The sequence below is a fragment of the Pelodiscus sinensis genome, chromosome 6, assembly GCF_052426305.1.
Source record: "Pelodiscus sinensis isolate ZL-2025 chromosome 6, ASM5242630v1, whole genome shotgun sequence".
Classification (NCBI taxonomy): Eukaryota; Metazoa; Chordata; order Testudines; family Trionychidae; genus Pelodiscus; species Pelodiscus sinensis.
In genome coordinates this window covers 126,586,082-126,607,915 of record NC_143057.1, presented here as the reverse complement: position 1 = coordinate 126,607,915, position 21,834 = coordinate 126,586,082, and the positions used below count along the sequence as shown (strand labels likewise).

Here is a 21,834-nt window from a genome sequence, read left to right as displayed (position 1 = left end):
TAGCCCCAGGCCATCTTGCGATAGAGTACATCAGCTGAAAGCACTACTTCTCCATGGTCTTGCAGGTGCTATTTCACTGACACCAATGCCGGTTGATCAGGGGAGGTGTATGATGCATGCATCTTTAGGGACACTGGACTGTATAGAAAGCTGCAGCATGGGACTTGATTTCCAGACCAGAAGATTCCAGTGAGGAATGTGCAAATTTCCATAGTGATACTCAGAGAGCCTATCTACTCCTTGCTCTTGTGGCTCATGAAGCCTTATATCCAAACAGCAGCAAGAAGCCCTTCAACAACAGACTCAGGAGGCCCTGACTAACCACTGAATGTGACTTTGGAAGATGAAAAGGTTGCTGGCGATGCCTTTTGGGCGGGTTGTATCGCAATGAAGACAATATTCCAATGGTCATAGCAGCTTGCTGTGGTCTGCCTAACATTTGGAAAGTGAAGAGTAAAAATTTTCCCCAGGGGTAGAGTACTGAGGCGGTTTGGCTGGCTGCTGATTTTGAGCAGCCAGATACCAGAGCAATTAGGGGCTATTTAAATCAGGGAGTCTTTGAAGGAGCATTTTGACAATGAACCCTAGTAATGTGTTTTTATATAATGCGTCCAACCAGGCAATGTTTATTTGTCAGCTTGAATGACCCCGGCAATGCTTGCTTCCTGAGCTGTAATTGTAAGGAGCAAATGTTCCACCCGCTGTGTTTGAATTTTAGCAGCAGCTACCATGCCCATGACACAAAGAAAGACTCACTTTGTTTCAAAGGTGACTCTTTAATGAAAGGATAAAACACTTTTTGTTTTTACTCTTTTGAAAATGTTACCCTTAATCACGCCGTGTCTCCATCCCCCACCTGTAAAATGGAGATAACTTCCTGTCTCACAGGGATAATTCTGTTAGAGGGGGTGAGGTGGTCGTATAGTGCGCTGAAGAGCGCTGCATGAATACCTCGATTGGAGGAATTAGAAAGCTCCAGATTGAATGTGGAAACATTCCAGAGTCATACAGTCAATTTACCTATGTTCAAAATGTGAACAGCTGACAAGCCCTGCCACTCCCCTTAATCCATCACATTACCTGGCCTATTATGTGCTTACAGTTTGTCTGTCTGGCCGTCTCTATGGTGAGAACAATACGGAGGAAAGTCATCTCCTTTCCTGGTAATTTTCTCAGCTTCTCTTGATCATTAACATGCTGGAAGTCACTTGAAAGAAACACTGCAATTTTTAAAGGGATTTTTATTCATTTATTCATCAAGGTTAAGGACCCTGGAAAACTGCTGTCTGCATCTTTTAGCATTTAGTTCTTTCAAATCTCGTAGACGCGGTAAAGTCCTGAATCTAGAGTCCCCTTTTTCCTGTAAGGTTTCCTCCTTGTGTGTCTGTTGTTACATTCTTAATGTACAATAAAGTCCTTTGAAATTAGTTATACAGTGACAATTGTCAGGAGGACTCGAGATCTGATGAGTTTAGTAAGAAATCCAGACTGTAAAATATAACGCTCAAACTGACGAGTTATAACGTGCACAGAGTCACGTGTTATGATTAAGGTTGAATTGCATTTCCCCTTTTTCAAGTGCTTATAACTTTGGCCAACAAACTGGGCTAAAATTGTACATGATTGTTCCAGCACGGAGTGGAATATTTAACGAGATGAGCTGCAGACCTGAAATCTGTCTCTCTGTGCTTGATGCCCAATATATTTAATCACTGGAATTTTTTATACTGCATAGCACAGCATTTCTCAAGGACTGGCCCATGGAGGTCTCCCTGACACAGTTTAGAAAGGCAGCAAGTTAGTCCCTGGTATCAAAATGGTTGGGAAGCCCTGGGCTAGCAAACCATCAATTAGGCGCACAACATAGTCTCCATGCTTAGTGTGTTTCTTAAATAATGAGTGCTACAAGTCTAATAGGGCTTTGTCTACACTTAGAAGTTGAAAGCGTCCCTGTGGAAGCACTTGAAACGGGAAGCGTGGCCATACATTGAACGCTCAGGGCAGCCCCTTCTGGTGTCTGCGACTCCTCCAGCTGCGAGGAATAAGGGAAGCCGATGAGAGCATGTGCGCCCATCAGCCTCTGCAGGGTGGATGCTTGGCGTAAGGTAAGCCGACTCCCGCTTACACGCTTTACATAGCTGGTGCTGTGTACTTTAAACCTACCCGCCTGGTCTAGCATAGACCAGACCTAGGAGCGCAGCTCCCAGCACCGTAGCCTGGTGCTTTACAGTGCTCAGGGAGGGTGTTTTTTCACACCCCTGAGCTGGAAAGTTACAGCGCTGTGAAGTTCCAGTGCAGACTTAGCTAAGGCAACGGCACACATCTATAGCGTAGTGCTAGAATGTAGCTGCTCCCCACAGTAACAGAAGGGTTTTTCTGTAGGTAACTACTTCTCAGCAAGGTTGATAGAGCAATTTTTCCATTGACTGAGCTGCCTCCATGCCAGGATTAGATCAGGGTGCCCTGAACAACGTCACGAGGTCACTCGATGTTTTCCGTGCAGGACAGGCCAAAGCTGGAGGAAATCAGTTCAGTCGTTTGGTAGTGACTAAGAAATGCCGTTTGTAAGGGTATGTCTACACTACTCCCCGGCTTTGCCGGCTAGGTCGGACCCTGTGCCGCACGGCTACACGTGGCATGGACTAGCTTGTTCGGATTAGGCTTCCTAATCCGAACTAGCTGTACGCCTCGTGGAATGAGGAAGCCTAATCCGAACTAGCTAGTCCGACCTAGCTGGCATTTAAAAATGGCACCGGCTGGCTTTATGCAAATGAAGCCCGGGAAATTCAAATCCCGGGCTTCATTTGCAACTCCGTATGACTACATTACCCCCCCCCCCCCTAGTTCGAACTAGAGGGGTAGTGTAGACATACCCTAACTGATCAGCCTCATCTCCAACCTAGAATGATTCTGCTCCTTTCTAGGCCAGCGCCTCTTTTGCAAGACCATCCGTCCTCTTTATTTGTACGCTGTCTCCCTTTCTGTCGCCCTTTCTCTGAGGGGGTGATGGTGTCTGTAGATTGGAAGCTATTTGGGGCAGAGACTGTTTCTTGCACTGTGGTTGGGAAGCTCTGGTGCAAAGTGTGGCGTAATAAGTTGACTCTTGGTTCTGAGCCTCCCAGCTTTGGAGCAGTTCAGCTCCAAATATCAACGTATCTTGAGCCTACATCTAATAGGAGACTAAACTAGACTAGGAATTTCAGGTTCAATTCCTGACTCTGCTCTGGGCTCCCTGCTTGAAAAAGTCGCTTCACTTCTCTGCGTCACACATCCAGAATGGGAAGTGACTGTCTAGGAAGGATTCCTGCAGAAAGGGATCTAGGGGTTATCCTGGACCACAAGCTAAATTTGTGTCGACAGTGTGACACTGTTGCAAGAAAAGCAAATGTGATTCTGGTTTGCATTAACAGGAGTGTTGTGAGCAAGACATGAGAAGTCATTCTTTCACTCTGCTCTGTGCTGATTAGGCCTCAGTTGGAGTATTATGTCCAGTTCTTTGCAACACATTTCAAGAAAGATGGGGAGAAACTGGAGAAGGTCCAGAGAAGAGCAACAAGAATGGTTAAAGGTCTAGAGAACACGAGCGATCAGGGAAGACTGAAAGAATTGGGCTTGTTACTTTGGAAAAGAGAAGACTGAGAGGGGACATGAAAGCAGTTTTGGGTGACGGGAGGGATTACGTGAGGATTACCTGTTGTGTTCCCTCCCTCTGGTGCACCTGGTACTGGCCACTGTCAGCAAACAAGATACTGGGCTAGATGGACCTTTGGTCTGACCCCGTCTGGCTGTTCTTATGTTCAGTTTTCAAGTACCTAAAAGGGTGTTACAAGGATGAGGGAGGAAAAATTGTTCTCCTTGATCTCTGAGGACAGGACAAGAAGCAATGGGCTTAAACTGCAGCAAGGGAGGTTGAGGTTGGACATTAGGGAAAAAGTTCCTGCCTGTCAGGGTGGTGAAACACTGGAATAAGTTGCCTAGGGAGGTTGTGGACTCTCCATCACTGGAGATGTCTAAGAGCAGGTTAGGCAGACATCTATCAGGGTTGATCTTGACGGTGCTGGGTCCTGCCGTGAGGGCAGGGGACTGGACTAAATGACCTCTCATGGTCCCTTCCAGTTCTGGGATTCTGTGGGTCTGTGATTCTCTGTGTCTTAGTTCCCCATCCATACAAGGACGATGACCCTTCCTTTCCTCTACCTTTTGTCTTGCTCCGTCAGATTGCAAGCATAGGCTGACTTTCACTGTGGGTGTGTCTAATCTGCCACCAGACGTGTGATTGCAACTCAGGGTGGGGAGGAAGGAGGCAAGGCCAGCTCTAGCTTGAATCGAGTAAGCGTGGGGATGTGGCAGTGGGGTCAACCCAAGCCCACCTGGAACCTTGGGTGTGCACTTGTGTCTAGCGTGTGCCAAGATCCTCACTTACCCCTTTTTGCCCCACTAGCTAGATTAAAGCCAGCATGGGTGTGCCTTCCGAAACGGCAATCCTATGGCCAAGTCCAGCATAGATGCTCCTTCTGAGCACGTCCAGCACCAAGGGGTCCGATCCTGGTTGAGGTCAAATAATATCTGCTTTGGAAAGTCAATAGAACTGGAGGAAACAGAGGAAAGAATAAAACCTCCAGCTTCTTTGTGGAGGAATCCTCCTCTGCCTCCACACACTCTCCCTCCCTCCCTCCCTCGGAAAGACCAAGAATGGGTTTGTCTTCCATTTCTGCACACACCCACGCACACCTACACACCCTGGAAGGACCAAGAATGGGTTTGTCTTCCATTGCTGCAAAATGGTTTATTCTCCGTATGTGACTCTGTGAAGGCGACATGAACTGTGTGTGTGTCTGGGAGGGGTCAGACTTGAGAAGGACGGAAGCACGTTCTGAGGGTGACAACAGACAACCCTTTGTAGGGGAACCTTGAGAGGACAGGATTTGTGTTGAGAATTATTTTTGTTGGGCGCTCGGAGCTCATGATCACCAATACAAAATACCTTTCTACTTTCTGGAAGCTGGGAAGGATGGGCTGACAAGAGTCATTATAAAAGGGGATAATTGGAGGGGGGGTGCGTGAGGCACAGTGACATAGCGCACAAAAAGTCCGGTTCATAGGGAGCTCTGGCCCAGACAGATTCCTGGGCAGGAAAATGGCGACGGAGCTCACAAGCAGGAAGGCTGTGGCTGGCAAAGAATAAAATCCCTGTCGCTGTTCTCTCCTTCTAACTGCTCTCTCCTCCCACGCTTCCTGCTCTGAGCAGGATGCAACCCGGAGGGCGCTGAAGCTGAGCAAGCCCTAGCGAAAAGTGAAGTCCGTGTCTGGTTTAGAATCTGGACGTCCCTGTCCCACACCACAGTGCATCTGTCCTGCTGCTCAGCTCCCCAACGATACAGGGAAAAAACCATTGGCGTCTGCGGTTTCTTCCTGCCTAACAGCATCTGTGAGGGAAAACCCGGACTCCTGTTTTTCTGCCTCGTTGTCATCCAACCCCAGTCCTTGCTGAGTGTGGGAGTGTGTGTGTGTGTGTGTGGAGAAGGTGGGGGCAGTGAATGTGAATACTAGAGAAGCACGCGAGTTGAAGTTCGGGTACCTCGTCCCTCCATTCTCTCTTCTGCACCGAACTCCTTGGCTGGATGCCAGCCGCCATGATGCACTGCAGTCTTTCCCTCAGGCAGAGGGCCTGAAATGTTTCAGCAGTTCCCCTTTGAACCATTGTTGGAAATTTTTGTCCGACGAAAAGGTTTTTGTCTTACGTTTAGGCGAAAACAACCGGGGCAAAATTGGAACTCCCCATGAGGTAGAAATGCCATTTTTTCCCAAGAAGCTCCGCTAAATAACAACAATAGGAGCTACGTGGTGAGGTCTCAGTGCCTCCTGAAACACGTAGGCCGAACGTTATCACCACCGGATACCAGCAACTTAACCTTCGGCCCGCTCTTGAAATTTGACTTTACAAGTCCTTGCTTGTCGCGTCTCCCCACAGCGGGAGGAAGTGAAAATTATGGGCCACAGGCAAGGTTCCAAAAAGTGTGCTCTCTTTCTCAGAAAGGTCTGGCATTTTTCCATGGCCCTTCAGTATATTTTATAGCTGTACTACAGTATTTAACAGCATAATTTAGTAAGTGTCAGTTCTCCGCAACAGAATGTGCAGGCACCATCTTATTCACCCTCTGTCGGCATGTGCTGAGTCAAATAGCGGGCAACGGGGAAACGTTCGCCTCTTTGGCAGCAAAATGGGAGAGAGAAATGGCCATCAGCATAAATATTGGCATAAATATTTCCTTAATCCACAAGCAAAGTGCTTCGACTTTTACTGTGTCAGTTCAGTTGTCTGTAAAGCCTTCCCACCCGCCCCCAAACCACAGACACACACAGTCCACGTTGGTTTGTGCTTTTACACCGAAACAACCCAGGGAGACGTCACCGACTCCTCCATCTTGATAGTGCCGGTGACTCCTTTATTAATGAGGGTTACGGCACGCACTGCTGACGTGCTTCTCAGCATTGTAGCTGGGCATGTGTTAATCGTTTATTGGTCCGAGCTGCAGAAAAATGCTAAACCGGGCTCTCGGTGCCTTTGCCGTAGCTTAAAAGCACACCCTGATGCAGCAATTGAAGACAGCCATCCAGAAACACCATTGCCCATCTTTCCCATAACCATTTCTCCCCACTGCCAACGTTTCAGATCCTTGGGGAAAAAGCTAAGGTTTGCCAGGATCCCGGAATGTCATCAAGCACAGGCGATTTAGGGCCAAGGAGAACAAATGCCAAAGTCACAGAGAAGTGACAAAGTCACAGTAGCCCAACTGGGTCATTTATACCAACGGTGTACAGTAATTCCTCTTTTAACGCTATAGTGATGTTTCAGAAAATGATCGTGTTAAGTGAAAACGTTTTATGCGGGGTCAGTTTTCCCATTGAAAATAATGGAAAAGGTGGGGGTTGCGTTTCAAGTGGTGGTGTCTGTTGGGACCGGGACATAGGGTTGGGGGAGAAAGGGGACTGGGTTACAGGAGGCAGAGGAGGTGTTTGGCTCTGGGGAAGGTAAGGGGAGGAGAGGGGAGGGGGATTGGGTTGGGAGTATGCCCCTGTGATGGGTCTGCTGGGACCTGCACTGTGCCCAGTGGGGGAAGGGGGTCAGCAGGGAACGGCGTGGTGAGCGATGAACCCTCCGACGCTTTGCAGGGAGGCGGGGGAAACCCTGTGCAGCCGCTGGCAACGGGCCGGCTGGGGAAATCGTGTTATTCCGGGGATGGTCATGTAATTCAAAAAACGTTCCCTAAAAAAAAATCGTGCTATTGCAAAAATGTGTTAAGCGGGCACGTGTTAAACGAGGAATTACTGTAGTGATCCGGTAACGTGGGCAGCTGGAGAAGGGAAGCCCAAGCCCCGCCCCTTCCAACCAAAGCCACACCCTTCCTCTGAGACCACACCCCTTCAGCACTTCTCCCCCCGCCGTCATCCCCGCCTAACCCCAGCCAAGGGCTGCTGTGTTGCAGCCCCAACCCCCCCCCCCCAGCGCCTGAGGAACTGGGGACGCAGGTTGCTATACAGTGGCCTCACCCCGTTTGGGCGGCTGGGCAGCGCCTTCCCTTGCCCGCATTACCCACCACCCGTGTCCAGTCACGTGGAACATCCCCTGGCTTTATGGGACCTAGAACTTTTTGGTGCCTTGCTCGCTCACTTTCCCGTGCTTCTAATCAGAAGGGCCAGACTCCAAAACAACCTGTGTGGCAAAGTGGGGGATTCCCAGCTTGTTTAGCCATAGTTGTGCTAACTTCCGTTGCGCTAGCCGGCAAAAAATAGTGTCCCTGCAAGAGCGTGAGCAGCGGCCTAGGCGAGTTAGGCCAAACACATGCCCATGGAGTACAGGTGGGTGTACACACAAGTTAGCCAGCCCATGCCGCTGCTCATCACCAACCATGCTACTGCAGCTAGGCTAAAAGCAAGTGTGTGTGTGCGCCCCCTGGGGTCTCTCCTCCAGCTCCTAGTGTCGATGTAGCCCAAGTGGAGATGGGGGAACATAGTGGCCTGGGGAATGAGCCACGTCTCTTCTCCGGAAGATGGGTCAGACTTGAGCAAAGCTCTGTTTCCATTGTTGTGGCCCCACGTAGGCCGTTGTGTTCAAAGGGTGCGAGTTGAGCACCCTTGTGTTGCTTGCTGCCGCCAGGCACTGTGATGCACCGGAGCGCTCCCAAGACTGGGTGTTGCAGCGGCAAGTCGCTGGGCCTCCCTGCTTATTGTAATGGTGAATGTTAGTGCTGGGAGGGCCCGTGCCTTCTGGTTGCCCACAGGCCCGCGGGGGTGAGGCATGCCGCATGGGGGCACGATGGAATGAAGGGGCTCGCGGGCATGTGCAAAATGCCCCTCTGCTGGATTGAATCAGAACTGCTCAAGGGGGAGTGTCATGGCACCTTTACTGCCAACAGCTGGTTGTCCTGTAGGTCAAGTAGCAAGGGACTTGTGGTTGTGGGGGAGGAAGACCTCGGTGCTACTCACCATTGGGCCCCAGACTGGAAATCAGTGAATCTCCTGGCCCACCCCTCCGCCTGGAGAAGCCCCATTCCTCCCTCCCTCCCCTGGCCAGAAGAGTGGTGGACTGGTCCAACCGTTTTCCCCCCTCACTTCTCCGATGCCCTCCAGGACGCCCACAGCTCACCTCGCTTCCCTTCTGCAGACTCAAACGTCTTGGTGGGGAAAAGCCATAGCAGTGTCTCCATTCCAAGGCACTTTTGCTATGCCCTATGCAGGTTCTGGGGTCCAGCAACCCTGTCCTGCATGGGGCATATTAAAAGCATTTGTATCAAGAGATGCTTTCCCCAGGGCTGACAGAGCTACTGTAGTATCCCCTAAACCCCTTTAAATGGCCCGGGGTCCTGGCCATTTCCCCCTTTGGCACCCATAGATTTTGATGTAGCAACCAATAGTGCGTTTTGCATATCCATTAGCATCTTTCACGTAAGGTTCTGAAAACTACATGGCACGAGATTTGAAAGGCAGAAAGGGATGGGAGGTGGGAAACGAATTTCCTTCTGAGCCTGAGACAAACGGCTCCTTTAAGCCTCAAAACCCCACAGGAGACAGGTAAGCACCATTCTTTGCAGTGGATAGCTGGGAATGTTGAAGCAACCCAAGGAGGCAGAACCTCAGCCTGAGACCACGCGCTTTTCTCAGGATGGCAGGCGGTTTGGTAACTCTCCAGTTCCAGCAACTGCAGCATGTGAAACTCAACTGCAGGTAATGACAGGGAAATTATGGAGAGATTAGTGTAATTACAATGAGAAGCATCGTCTAGTTCCAAGATGATTGATGGCCCACGGAAGACTTTGGATGGAGTCACGAGAAGAGATTCCAGGAGCATTGGCTAAGACGTCATTTACCTCCACGAGCTCCCGTAGGGATGCAAAGAAATGGCTTGATGAAAATACAGCATGAAGGAAAGTGGATTTAATGGGGCTACTCAATGGTATTAAACAAATGTGGGGGTTGGCAGCAGAACTGTGGATGAGAAGGGTGGGACACTATGAAAGCATATTGTGAAAAGAACCAGAAGAAATACCATCATAAATCTACCCCACTATTCCCATCATGTAGCACATTATGGGGTGCATAAGCAAATCAAAGGGACATAGAAGATGTCCACATCTTTGCCTGGCCCCTTAACATATTGCTCATGTGTGTCCTTTCTCTGAGGCTACGTCTACACTACCAGTCTTCTCGGCAAAAAATATGCTAATGAGGGACTCATTTGCATGAGTCATGATCTCATTTGCGTATTTTCTGCCGATCTGTTTTTGTGCAAAAACAAGCAGTGTGGATGTTTTCTTTTGGTGCAAAAACCCCTTTTTCCTCAAGATCGGTATACCTCCTTTTTTGGGGCATAAGGATCTTGCAGAAAAAGAGGGTTTTGCACAAAAGGAACATGTCCACGCTGCTTATTTTTGCGCAAAAAACCAGAGCAAAAACAGATTGGCAGAAAATATGCAAATGAGATCGCGACTCATGCAAATGAGTCCCTCATTAGCATATTTTTGCCAGGAAAACTCGTCGTGTACATGTAGCCTCAGAGAAGAGAGCAATAGATGGAGCAGAGGAAAGAGTAAGCGAAAAGAAGGCATGAAACTGAAATTTAGGGCTTTTAAAATATATATATATATATTTGAGGCAGGTTAAAGGAGCTCCAGGTGTTCTCTCTAGAAAAAGAGATTAGGAGGCAACATTAATCAAGTTTACAACATATTCAAATGAACAGATAAAGAGGAGGGGGGGGGGGAACCCACAACCCACCCTGAAACGTTTTTCTAACGAATGCATATTTTAGCTGAAGAACTCACCGGGGTCGTGGTGGAAAGCTACATGCATGTATGCAAAACTAGGGTTAGAAGACAAAGCAGGATTATTTTCTAGGCTCATAAATAATGTAACTGGTGGAAGAAAAAATGGAGACTTCTGCTGATCTTGTAGCTGAGGCAGAATTAGCAAGATGTCTGAAAAAGTGAGGGGATTTCGGACAGATGTCTGCGCGAGCGCGTCCGTTACGTGCATGGCTTTCTTTGGTAAAGGTGGGCATGTTTTGACGTGCCACAATACCCGTTTCTGGGATTTAAAGGACATTTCTGGAGAGAGAAAATTATGGGTAGGCTGAGTTTGTGGGGTAGAGTTTCACTGGTGCCCACTGAAGTCAATTGCAAACGCACATTGAGTATTTGGGTACAGCGGTAGACCAAGGGGGACCTCTCTTGAAAATCCCCCACCTTTAAGTGTTAGGAAAGACCCTTACTAAAAGCCAGCTCTGAAAACGGTTAGGTGTACTGGCGCATGCTTAATTTGCACTTGTGGTTACCTTGTAAACTGTGTAATTGTGCAATGGCCATTGGAGGTTCTTTACCACCGTGGTTGCCTGTTTTGCATACACAGCTGCCCATTCCAGCTTCACACGTCCTTGGTCTGCACATAGATCCCGCTGATGCTCTGTACACTTTCATCACGTGCTTGCGCACAGAATATTTCTGAAGTCCTTGGCTTGACTCCTTCCCATCTGCATCACTGGGAGTTCTCACGACACATATCGACAATGGCTCAGCTGTCTTTTGGTCAACTAGGATCCATAGTTTCCTGTTGATTAGCACGCAGCCATGTACTAGTGAAAATGGCCATCAGATTAAGAGCCCCCCAGTCTAGTTTTGCTTACTCTGTGTTCTTCTGTATAGCCATGGAATAGCTCCAGCAGCGGCCATGTCAATTTGCCTTGTATTCCCGAACCAATATAATCCAGCCCCGATGGATAATGTCTGGGAATTGGGCAGGTCTCTCTCAAGGACTCCCTCATTTCTCTGCTGCTCACTTGACAGTCTCAACAACGGGGCCCACTCGGCTTATCCATTTGTTATAGGGACCCGGCTGCACTGGGAACTATGGTGAGACCATCAGCTGATTTCATCACAATAGGTTAGAAGCAAATCTGCAATCTAGTGCGGAAAGACTGTCCCCTCTACCATTTCCTCAAATGTGCTCCAGATGACTCTAAAAGCCGACCCTTGCAGAGTCTTTGGGCTTTTTGTAATCCTGCTCCTAGTTTGGCTTTCACAGGAAAGAATGGCAAACAAGGAGACCCTCAGATTAAATCCGAACACCATCAAGATGAAACGAGATTAAAATATGCCTAAATTAGCCTTTTAAATTCATATTTATCCTGATTTCTCAGAAGCGTACCGTGCTACACATCCTCCATAAAAAGTCTTTTTTGGGTGAAAAGTGTGAATGTGTCTGTTTGCTGAGCTGGTTCAATAACCCCCTCCGTCAAAACTTTTCATGTTCACAGTTTCCAAAGGAAACGTTTCTGTGTTTCCGTTCAAAATGACTCTGTTTCAAAATTCCCATGAGCTTTATTTTTAACCTCGCCCCCAAGGTTTTAAAAAGGGTCTCAAGTGAAATGAAACATTTTGTCTGAGCCTCCGCTAATTTCTTTTGATGCAAATTTAGAAAAACAGCTTGGTTTGATTTGAAGCAGTTGGCTTCTCTGCCCTCTTCCCCCCCCCCCCCCCCCCCCCCGGCCTCCCTCCAGGTTTTTTGGACTTGCCAGTAAAGTGAAAAAAAAATCCATGATTTGCACTGCTGTACACAGCATCCAGCATCCCCCTTGGACTTCTCGGCCAATAGATGAACACTGTCCTAATTGCCACGGCAACAGGAAAATGGCCCCACAGGGTTTCAACATGGAGTTAGAGTTTGGCTCATGGTGTTCCTCTATGGGGTGACATAGTAACAATTTTACTCCTCAGATGTTGGTGGCTCCCAAAGTCTTGATTTCGGGGGCGGGGGAAACGCCAGCCCTGACTTGTAATGCTTTATGATCAGCTGCGTCACAAATGCCACCCTGTCTCTTGTCTCCCTGCGGTGCCCCTTTGTTAAAATCGGGTATGGCTGCCCTCTGCTTTAAGAGCCAGTCCGCGGACCTACTTGCACAATGCATGCGGACAAGCCTTTCAAATGCTGGCCCTTGTTCTGTGGTTACGCTCCCACTTTCAGAACTTGGCCCCTGTCAGCTGAATTTGTTTTCTGGTTGGCCAATGCTTAAGGGTGGCCAATCCTAGGAAGATGCTCTGACAAGAGTAGCTTGGACTTAGAGATGCTTTTAGCCAGGATGGCCAGAAAGCTACCAGCTCCTTAGTCTGTGAACTTGCCATATCTGGGGCTGACTGGGGTTGGAAGGGTTGTGATGGGAGTCGGGCGAGAGAGGCAGTGATTGGTAGCGATGATGGACCAGTAGATGCTGTTGTTCCCTCAGCCCAGTGTGTACCAGGAAGTCCGTGTTGTCAGGAGGTGCAATGGTTGCTAAACATCCTGTGGGAATGTTTGCCATCCGTACCAAACTCCAGCGTGGGAGTTCATTACATTCTGCTCACCTACAAGGCACCTGCGAGATGGACACGGTCTCACCACGTAGGGTCCCTGGTGAGAAACGGGGCATGACTCGGCTTAGGCTGGTTCATAGCCTGGACCGCTTAAGAGATGGTACTTGGTCCTGCCGTGAGGGCAGGGGACTGGACGCGATGACCTCTCAGGGTCCCTTCCAGTTCTATGAGATAGGTATATCTCCATATATAAGAGGTCTCGGGGACATCTCCCTGACCTGGATCACTTCTTCCATTTGCAAGCAGAGAGCATCTAGGTGGCAGCTCCAGCGATTGCTGGATGAATAACATTTGGCATTTGGGTGGGAATTCTGAGCTGCTTTCAATGTGAGGTAGCAGCTGCAGCTAAGAACAGGCACAAGGAGCTAGTACCACGCGGTCTCCCGCTCTCCGTGGGACACCATTTTGGACCCTCTAGCCTAGCTGGATGCTCTGTGTTGCTTTATTAACGTGAACGTCTGATATATGGGCCACCCTTTCAGATGAGCTGTGAGATCAAGTCCTTCGGTCGCTCAGATTCACGGCGGGGCAGGGTCCTATTGCTACTCACATTTCACAGCGGTGGAGGTCTGCCGTTCTCCTGCGCTTACACCAGGCCCAGCACCTGCTGCTTTAAGAGCGGCCGCCTCGATCCACATACAGGGCCCTGACAGGACTTTTTGTGACGGAGACAGGCAACCGTGTCAATTTTCTAAGCCACGAGCAGCTATCGTTCGACGACAGGTTTTATTGAGCATAGAGGGAAAACACGGTTACCCAAAGAACACGGTGGGGCTTCCCTCCATGCTGTCTTAGATGGGCCATGTTCTCTTCAGTTGCAGGATAAGAACGGAGCCCCCCTCATGTGCCCTGTGAAAATGCAAAGGTCTCCCTTGATTAGAGTTAAGAGCCTCTCGTGCTGCTGCCCGTTTTGCCTGGGCCCATGTCTCTCTCCCCGGAAGAGCCCATCTGTGGCGTAGTGGGGGCGCTGTCTGCTCTGTATCCCCGTGTGCCCCTGCGCTGTGATGTAGTTGCTGTGCTTGGGTTGTGGGCTGTGGATGGTCCCTGGTGGCCTCTGTCTGTGAGCACTGCCCAGCAGGGGGGCTGCCTAAGTCACATAAACAAAGGAGTTCGGGCACCTCCCAGGCACCTGGCAGCCCCAAAACATTGGGGGACCCACTGGCCTAAGAGGAGAGGCTGAGGGATTTGGGCTTGCTTAGTCTACAGAAGAGAAGAGTGAGGGGGGATTTGATAGCAGCCTTCAACTTCATAGAATCATAGAGCTGGAAGAGACCTCAGGGGGTCATCAAGTCCAGCCCCCTGCTCTAGGCAGGACCAATCCCAACTCAATCAACCCAGCCAGGGCTTTGTCAAGCCGAGACTTAAACACCTCTAGGGATGGAGACTCCACCACCTCCCTAGGGAACCCATCCCAGCGCTTCCCCACCCTCCTAGTGAAATAGTTTTTCCTAAAATCCAACCTGGACCTCTCCCACCGCAACTTGAGACCGTTGCTCCTTGTTCTGCCATCTGTCACCACTGAGAACAGCCTCTCTCCAGCCTCTTTGGAACCCCCCTTCAGGAAGTTGAAGGCTGCTCTCAAATCCCCCCTCACTCTTCGCTTCTGCAGACTAAACAGACTCAAATCCCTCAGCCTCTCCTCATAAGTCATATGCTCCAGCCCCCTAAACTTCCTGAAGGGGGATTTCAAAGACAGTGGAGAGAGTTTTCAGTGGTGACCGATGGCAGAACAAGGAACAATGGTCTCAAATTGCCGTGGGGGAGGTCTAGGGTGGATATTAGGAAAAACTGTTTCCCTAGGCGGGTGGGGAAGCGCTGGGCTGGCTTCCCTAGGGTCAGGGTGGAATCTCCATCCCTAGAGGGGTTTTTAATTCCCGGCTTGACAAAGCCCTGGCTGGGATGACTGAGTTGGGATTGGTCCTGCTTTGGGCAGGGGGCTGGACTTGGTGACTCCTGAGGTCTCTTCCCGCCCCAGCATTCCATGATTCCATTAACATTGTCCTTGTCTCAGCTCCATCCCTGGGCAGCCAAGCGGCTTTTGGAGTTTGAGTCTGGGCCATCCAAGTGAGTGGCACGCTGCTATTGTGTTACGGCGCTTGTCCATAGTCCAACAGCAGTTAGCTGCTGTTTGTGCTACGCTTCCGAGCGGACCCAGGGATCAGATGTCGGTTTCACCCCCAAAGAACAAAGCATGTGCACCCTTTGTCGCAAGGTCCAATTCTGGTGTTGAGCGGGATAAAGCGACTGACCTGGCGGGCGCTGTGTCTCTCTCTTAATTACCTGGCGCAGCACACAGCCCCCGACGGCGGTCCCTGGGATGCAGGCTTGCTGTTGGGTGAAGTGGGAGAGACTGGGGGGAGCGGGAAGGGGGAGAGTAGAAATCAGAGAGGTGGGGGTTGGCGGCAGAGACAGTCCACACCAGGGAAAAGGGGACGGAGGAGGGGCATGGCCGTCGCTGCATTCTTTGGTGTTCCAAGCTCCCCAGCTGAACAAATGCTTCCCCCCATTTTTAAAAGCCAGGAGGGCTGGGGCTGCGGTGGGGCTTCGTTCCCTGGGGGCGGAGGGGTTGTTGCTGGAGTGGGCGGGATCTCAGACAGAAGGGGTGGGGCTAGGGCTTGCCTACCCCAGCTGGGCAGTCACCCAGTGCCCCTGCAGACAGCTGAGTGCGGGCTCCTAAGCAGGACGAGGCTGGGATGAGATCGTCTCGCTCCCTCTCTGGCTTTGTCTCCATTGCAGAGTTTTTGCACAAGACGCTTTTTGTGGCCGCGATCTTGCACAAAAGCGCATCCACACCTCAAAAAGCTCAGCGCAAAAGCCATGTGCTTCTGCGCAAGAGAACGCCCACACTACCAGAAAGCCCTGCTGGCCATTCACAGAATGTGCTTTTTCGGACAGGCTCTTTTTTGTGCCGGCGGAGTGCCCACACCTGCCTTTTTGTGCAAGAGCTATAGCGCCAAATGGAGTTGTTCCTCGTGGGGAGAGGAATAACTCTACCGGCAAAAGCCCGCTGTCCTGTCTATTTACTGTATTTGTTGCGTGTGCAAAAACGTGCTTGAGGTGTGGATGCTTCACCGGTTTTTGTGCACAAACAGCTGTTTTTTGTGTAAAAGCCTTGTAGTTTAGACATAGCCCCCTTCTCTCTCTCAGGCTAGACTGCTGGCTATGCTGATGGGCTCTCTAATGTAGCCACTGTCTCACTAGAGACAGAGTCCCACCGACATGCGGGCCACATGATTTGGATTTGAGCCAGTGATGGGGGCCTCAAAAGGCTTCACAGCGTACGAACCCCTCCCGAGGCTACCCAGTCTGCTGTAGCATGGCCCCTGAGGCAGAGAGGGACGGCCCATGTGCAGGGCCGGCTCGAGCCATTCCTGCACCCGGGCAGCGGGCGCACGACACGTGCACGGTTCTGCCCCTGGGCACACGGCGCATGCGCAGCCCCGCCCCCCCCAGGTGCACTGCACGCCTTAGAGCTGCCATCGGGCGCGCGGTGCCTGATGGCAGCTCTAAGGGGCGCTGTGCGGCCCCAGGCGCGTGGTGCCTGATGGCAGCTGTAAGGGGCGCTGTGCGGCCCCAGGCGCGTGGTGCCTGATGGCAGCTGTAAGGGGCGCTGTGCGGCCCCAGGCGCGTGGTGCCTGATGGCAGCTGTAAGGGGCGCTGTGCGGCCCCAGGCGCGTGGTGCCTGATGGCAGCTCTAAGGGGCGCTGTGCGGCCCCAGGCGCGTGGTGCCTGATGGCAGCTCTAAGGGGCGCTGTGCGGCCCCAGGCACGTGGTGCCTGATGGCAGCTCTAAGGGGCGCTGTGCGGCCCCAGGCGCGCGGTGCCTGATGGCAGCTCTAAGGGGCGCTGTGCGGCCCCAGGCGCGCGGTGCCTGATGGCAGCTCTAAGGGGCGCTGTGCAGCCCCAGGCGCGCGGTGCCTGATGGCAGCTCTAAGGGGCGCTGTGCGGCCCCAGGCGCGCGGTGCCTGATGGCAGCTCTAAGGGGCGCTGTGCGGCCCCAGGCGCGCGGTGCCTGATGGCAGCTCTAAGGAGCACTGCGTGGCCAGGTGCGTGGTGCCCCTTATAGCTGCCACCAGGCACCCCCCATAGGTTGGCGCCCTGGGCAGCTGCCCGGCTAGCCCCCCCCTTAATCCGGCCCTGTCCATGTGGTTTAATGCGCTGCTCATTCCCCTTCCTCTAAGCAACTAACCTGCCCTTTCCACTGCCCTCAATCCAGCGCTCTTCTTCCTTCCGCTTTGCTGCTTTGCTCACAGTCCGGGAAGGCAGCATGGGTCCCATGTATAAAGGGAGCCATTCGGGTGCAGCTTGTCCAAGTCCACAGGCTACCGGGAGAGCCAGGGCAAGAATGCCGATTTCCTGAGTCTCTGCCGTGCCCTCGGGCCAGCTGGTCTGCGCCGGGAAGGCTGCTCTGAGAAAAACACTGTGCCTCGTTCCCAGAGCCTGGTAAGTTTCACACCACGATCCCAGGGCAGCGAAAGGGGCAAAGGGTCTACGCCTTAGCCCCTGCTGCTCATCAGCATGAAAAAAACCCAAACTCCCCACCAGCCTGAATCAAACAACCGGCTTCAAGTGGGAGCTGCAGTGTCTCTCATTTGTATGTAGCATTATTTGATGTTCTAACCTACCAGGTTTAAGGTAAACCACAGTGGAATATCAAGCAGACATTAAATGAAACCATGTCATTAATTCAATCCAGTGAGAGATGTTTTATATAACAAAGGGATTTGTTCTGATGCTCAAACAATGTATATTAATGAAAGAGTCGAAATAGATTCATTTGTACTCAAAGCAAACACATTAAGGAAAGCCATCAAGAAGTAAAGAACATGGCTTTTTTTTTTAAACTGTGCTTTATTTAGGGCTAAGCTGGAAAGCGTCATTCAATAATTACAGAAGATTACAAGGAGTTTTAGGGAATTGAGAGTGAACGAGCAGTTGTTTGGAACTGCAGCTGTATTACACATCTGTACGGCGTGGCTGTGGGCTGCTTTCTGCTGTCCTTACTCAGGTGAAACGCCCACTGTCACCCAATGGGAGTTTTACCAGAGTAAGGGCAGTAAGATCAGAGCCCAAAAGATGTTTAAAAAAAGGCCAAGATAACGATAACATTGGTATTTAAAAAACAAACCAAAAAACTCCCCCCAAACCAGCTAAAACAAACTTAAGATTTAAATAATCAGAAATAATCATTATACACGTCTTAATTCAACTAAAAATAGTGATGCAAATCAAGTCTGAATACAGTGGCAATAAATTATAATAAATATGATATACTTTAAAATATATGTGTTCTTAAATAATTAATTGTTTTTTCTGATTCTGTTTTTTTAAAGCAATGTCTTATTTTTTTAACTGCTCTAAAGTCATTTACCAAAGATAAATATCGTGCTTTCATTAAATAGTTTTCCTTGTTTTTTTCTCTATCATTACAATTAAAAGTCCTACAAAATATGCAAATTTATTTACAGAAAAACAGAGCCAGCATCTTTTTTTTAAACATCCCCCTGTTTTTCAAAATTCCTTGTAAACAGTTTCAGAAATTCTTCAAAGAGATTGTTTTTATGTTATTTTTTATTTTTATTTTTTTATGTGATTTTTTTTCTTTTTTAAGATTAAGGTCCCAGGCTAACCCCTTGCCCTGAAGGTTTCTAGAGCAAATATGGAAGCTACTGAAGCATAGGATGATGGGAATTTGCGGACAGCAGATCATGAAGACATGAAGCATATAGCTGTGTTTTGTTGTTCAAGTTAGAACTACATCTGATAAAAAGAAAGCTGTTTTGTTTCCCATTTGCATTGTCTACAAGAATCGAGTTTTGTTTGTTTATTTTTTTTAATAGCTGGAATGCTTGCAGTTAAAAAAGCTGCCAAAATAGCCATTTCTCTCCTTTTTTCTCCTCGATAAATAACAGCATCCAACAGCAGTTGGCAGAGAGTAGGAATTTATGCTCAGTCTAAACTCTACAAAAATTACAGTTCTACAACATCTTTGTTTTTAGCATTAACGCTAAGTTCTATGTAGTTTTTTTTTTTTGCTTTTTTGTTGTCTAATTTTTTTTCTATTATATAGGTATTTTAAAGTTTTTCTTTTTTTAAATTCTGTACAACTATTAGGATTTTAAATGGGGAGAGTTAGAAGCATTTACAAACCTTTTTTGTTTTTGTTTTTTTAACTATCAACCATCTTTCTTTTCTCTTTGCTATGCCTTTTTATTTACTTACTTTACTTCTTTTTTTGCTTTTCACAGACAACATCTTACCTGCTTTTAGCAGCGCGATCCTTACGTATTATACAGAAAACCATATGAAAGTTTCATAGTCTCTAATTAATGTATAACCAAAGAACCTCCCAAAGTATCAAAGAACTATTATCTTGCCATTTTAAAAGCATTTAAGCATTTTTTTTATTTTTTTTTTACATATTTCATATAATTGCTCTCAAAAACTGTTTTAGGAACAGCTCAGAGAAAAGCAAAGAACTTCCATATTTTACATACAGCTACAAGTCTGCGATAAAAAGTTTTGTCCTTTGGTCCCTATATAGCTAAGGAATGACAGATAAAGATGCTTAGTGATCGTTACCATGGTGTTAACATGGTAGCAGCATCCTTGATGGCACACAGGCACTCCTTTGTCCGTATCCAGGTTTGCGTTTCCTGTTTGGAGAAAAGCCGCTGTGGTGAGATCAATGTCTCTTCAGAAATCCTGGTTGATCTTGTTCCTGCTCTGATTTTATTTATTTCTTTTGTTTGTTTCCAGCGCGTGTCCTTCGAAGTCAGCAGACGTGATACTTTTCTTGAAGAAATGTTACAGTCTAAACAATCAAAGAGAGAATAAGTCTGAAGTCTTCAGCTTGACTGATATTTGCTGATATGTCAAAGGTGTAATCCAACAGTTCCTGTTTTTCTAAAATATATATATGTATATATATATTTCCTAAATGTGGCCCATTCCGCTGCTGCCCTAAAAAAACGAAGAAGATTTTGCGAATTAAACTAAAAAGGCAACGTAAACAAATTTTTAAAAAATGCCTACAAAAAAAAAAAAAGCCTGTTCTTTGGGACCAATCCCCTGCCAAAGTGAATGTGTTTTTCCCCCTCAAAGTCAAAGAAAGCAGGATGGGACGCTTGCATTGGAGTTTGTTTTTGAGGTCTGCTCCCACTGATGTCAGTGGAAAGATACTCCGGGACTTCACTGGGAATGGCTCAGACCCAAAACGAGCAAGGCAGTCAAGATCATGATACAGAAAAATACAATTGCTCCATCTGCATTTTTAACAATCACTGAACTATATATATATATTTTCATATAAATATATAAATATATATATATATACACACTCATATATATGTATAGATATATATTTTTTCTTTTAAGGGCCACTGTACAAAGCCAGATCACAATCTTGCTTGGTTGGATTTTCTAGCATGTGAAGCATCTAGAAAAAATTGTTCCAAAATTTAACCATGTGCTGTATGTGATGATACATGGACTTTCGGAGGAGAAATAGCTGCCATTAATGCATATTCCTTTATAAATGTCAGAAAGTAACACTTTGAACAGGCAACTTATGGGAGGTAAAAAAAAAAAAATCAGGTGGAATGAACTTTTTGAAAAAAAAAAAAGTAAAGCTAACATTTCTTAAATAAAAAGTTATTTAAAAAAATTTAATCATGATCCGACTAGACTTGACATTTAAGTAGGATGCTTAATCATTACGGATTAGCTCTTATCTCTGTCTAGCAAGCAGGTTCTTCTTATACACTCGGTGATTTATTACATCAAGAAACTTAGAAACTGCAAAAGGTCCACTCTGGTGGAAAAGTGTCATGCGGAATATCAATCCATGCTGGCAGGTTTTTCACACTGTTGGTTCAACAAACAGCAAACCGTACACAGCAGTCTAAACAATTACAACACCAAAAATAATAATAGAATAAAAAATAAATAAAACACTCGTCAAGGACCCTTTTTCAGTTGTAAACAAAAAGATGCATTTTGCTTTTTTGATCAGGATTATTTTTTCCCCTCAACAATCCCTCCCTTACCCCCAAACAAATAATTTGTCAGGAGTGGCTGTAATGTGGAACCTGAGAATTAGGAATTCTTGACAAGGCACACAAGAAGCTGCCGGCTTTTCTCTAGGTTGCTTTTTGTTTGGATAGCTATCGTTTTTAAACTACCGTTACTATTGATACTTGTTTTAAATTTTGGAGAGTGATTTGAAATATCCTAAGGGAAAAAAAAGTGTCAATTGAAAAAGGCCCCCAATTCTCCGGAAAAAATAAAATAACATCACAATATTTTTCAAGTGCAAAAAAATCATCCACACATTTTCTTTTTTCATTGTTTTCATTTTTTTTCTAAAATATTGTACAGTTAATAACAATCCCATTTTCTAAAGATTTAGGAATCCATCTTTTTTTTTTCCTTCTATGTGACATCTAAAGAAGCATAAAACGCTGACGAGAAATTAAACAACAAATAAAGAAACCACTGCAAGCACCAAACAAAACGAAAATGAGCACAGCAAAAAATTGTGGCAGCACAAAGTCAAAAAAGGCACATGTGATCATGACTGGCCAATCATCAACTGATACAACATCCAAGAAAAATGCTTCAATCAATCACGGCACCTGCACGAAACTTGACGGCATGTCATGCAACCAATTCTTAGCTTGTTACATGACGCCATTACGTCACACTCTCAACTTCGAGTTGATTTGAACTTACGGACTGGGGGACTGTATTCTCCACTTTCATGTCATTACGTGAACTTTTTTCCTAGCTCAGCTCGAGACTGTGGTGGATTTGACTGGCTCTTGGTTGGTTTTGTTGGAATTTGATTGAATGACAAAAGAAGAAAAGATTTTTTTATATATATATTTATATATAGTGTGGAAAAAGGGAAAGATGGGGGGGGGGGGAGAAGA

The 21,834-nt window shown here is 47.7% G+C and overlaps 1 protein-coding gene across 9 annotated transcripts in view; it reads right to left on the bottom strand.

Moving 5' to 3' along the window:
• Window positions 1-17,726: 17,726 nt before the first annotated feature.
• Window positions 17,727-21,834, bottom strand: part of CELF4 (CUGBP Elav-like family member 4) — a 1,004,675-nt gene continuing 1,000,567 nt past the window's right edge. For 8 of the 9 annotated variants that reach the window (XM_075932764.2, XM_075932765.2, XM_075932767.2 and 5 more), the window contains exon 13: window positions 17,727-19,864. The gene's annotated coding sequence lies outside the window, so the exon portion shown is untranslated. The remainder of the gene's footprint in view (window positions 19,865-21,834) is intronic. The other variant, XM_089779469.1, reaches the window with a different exon arrangement.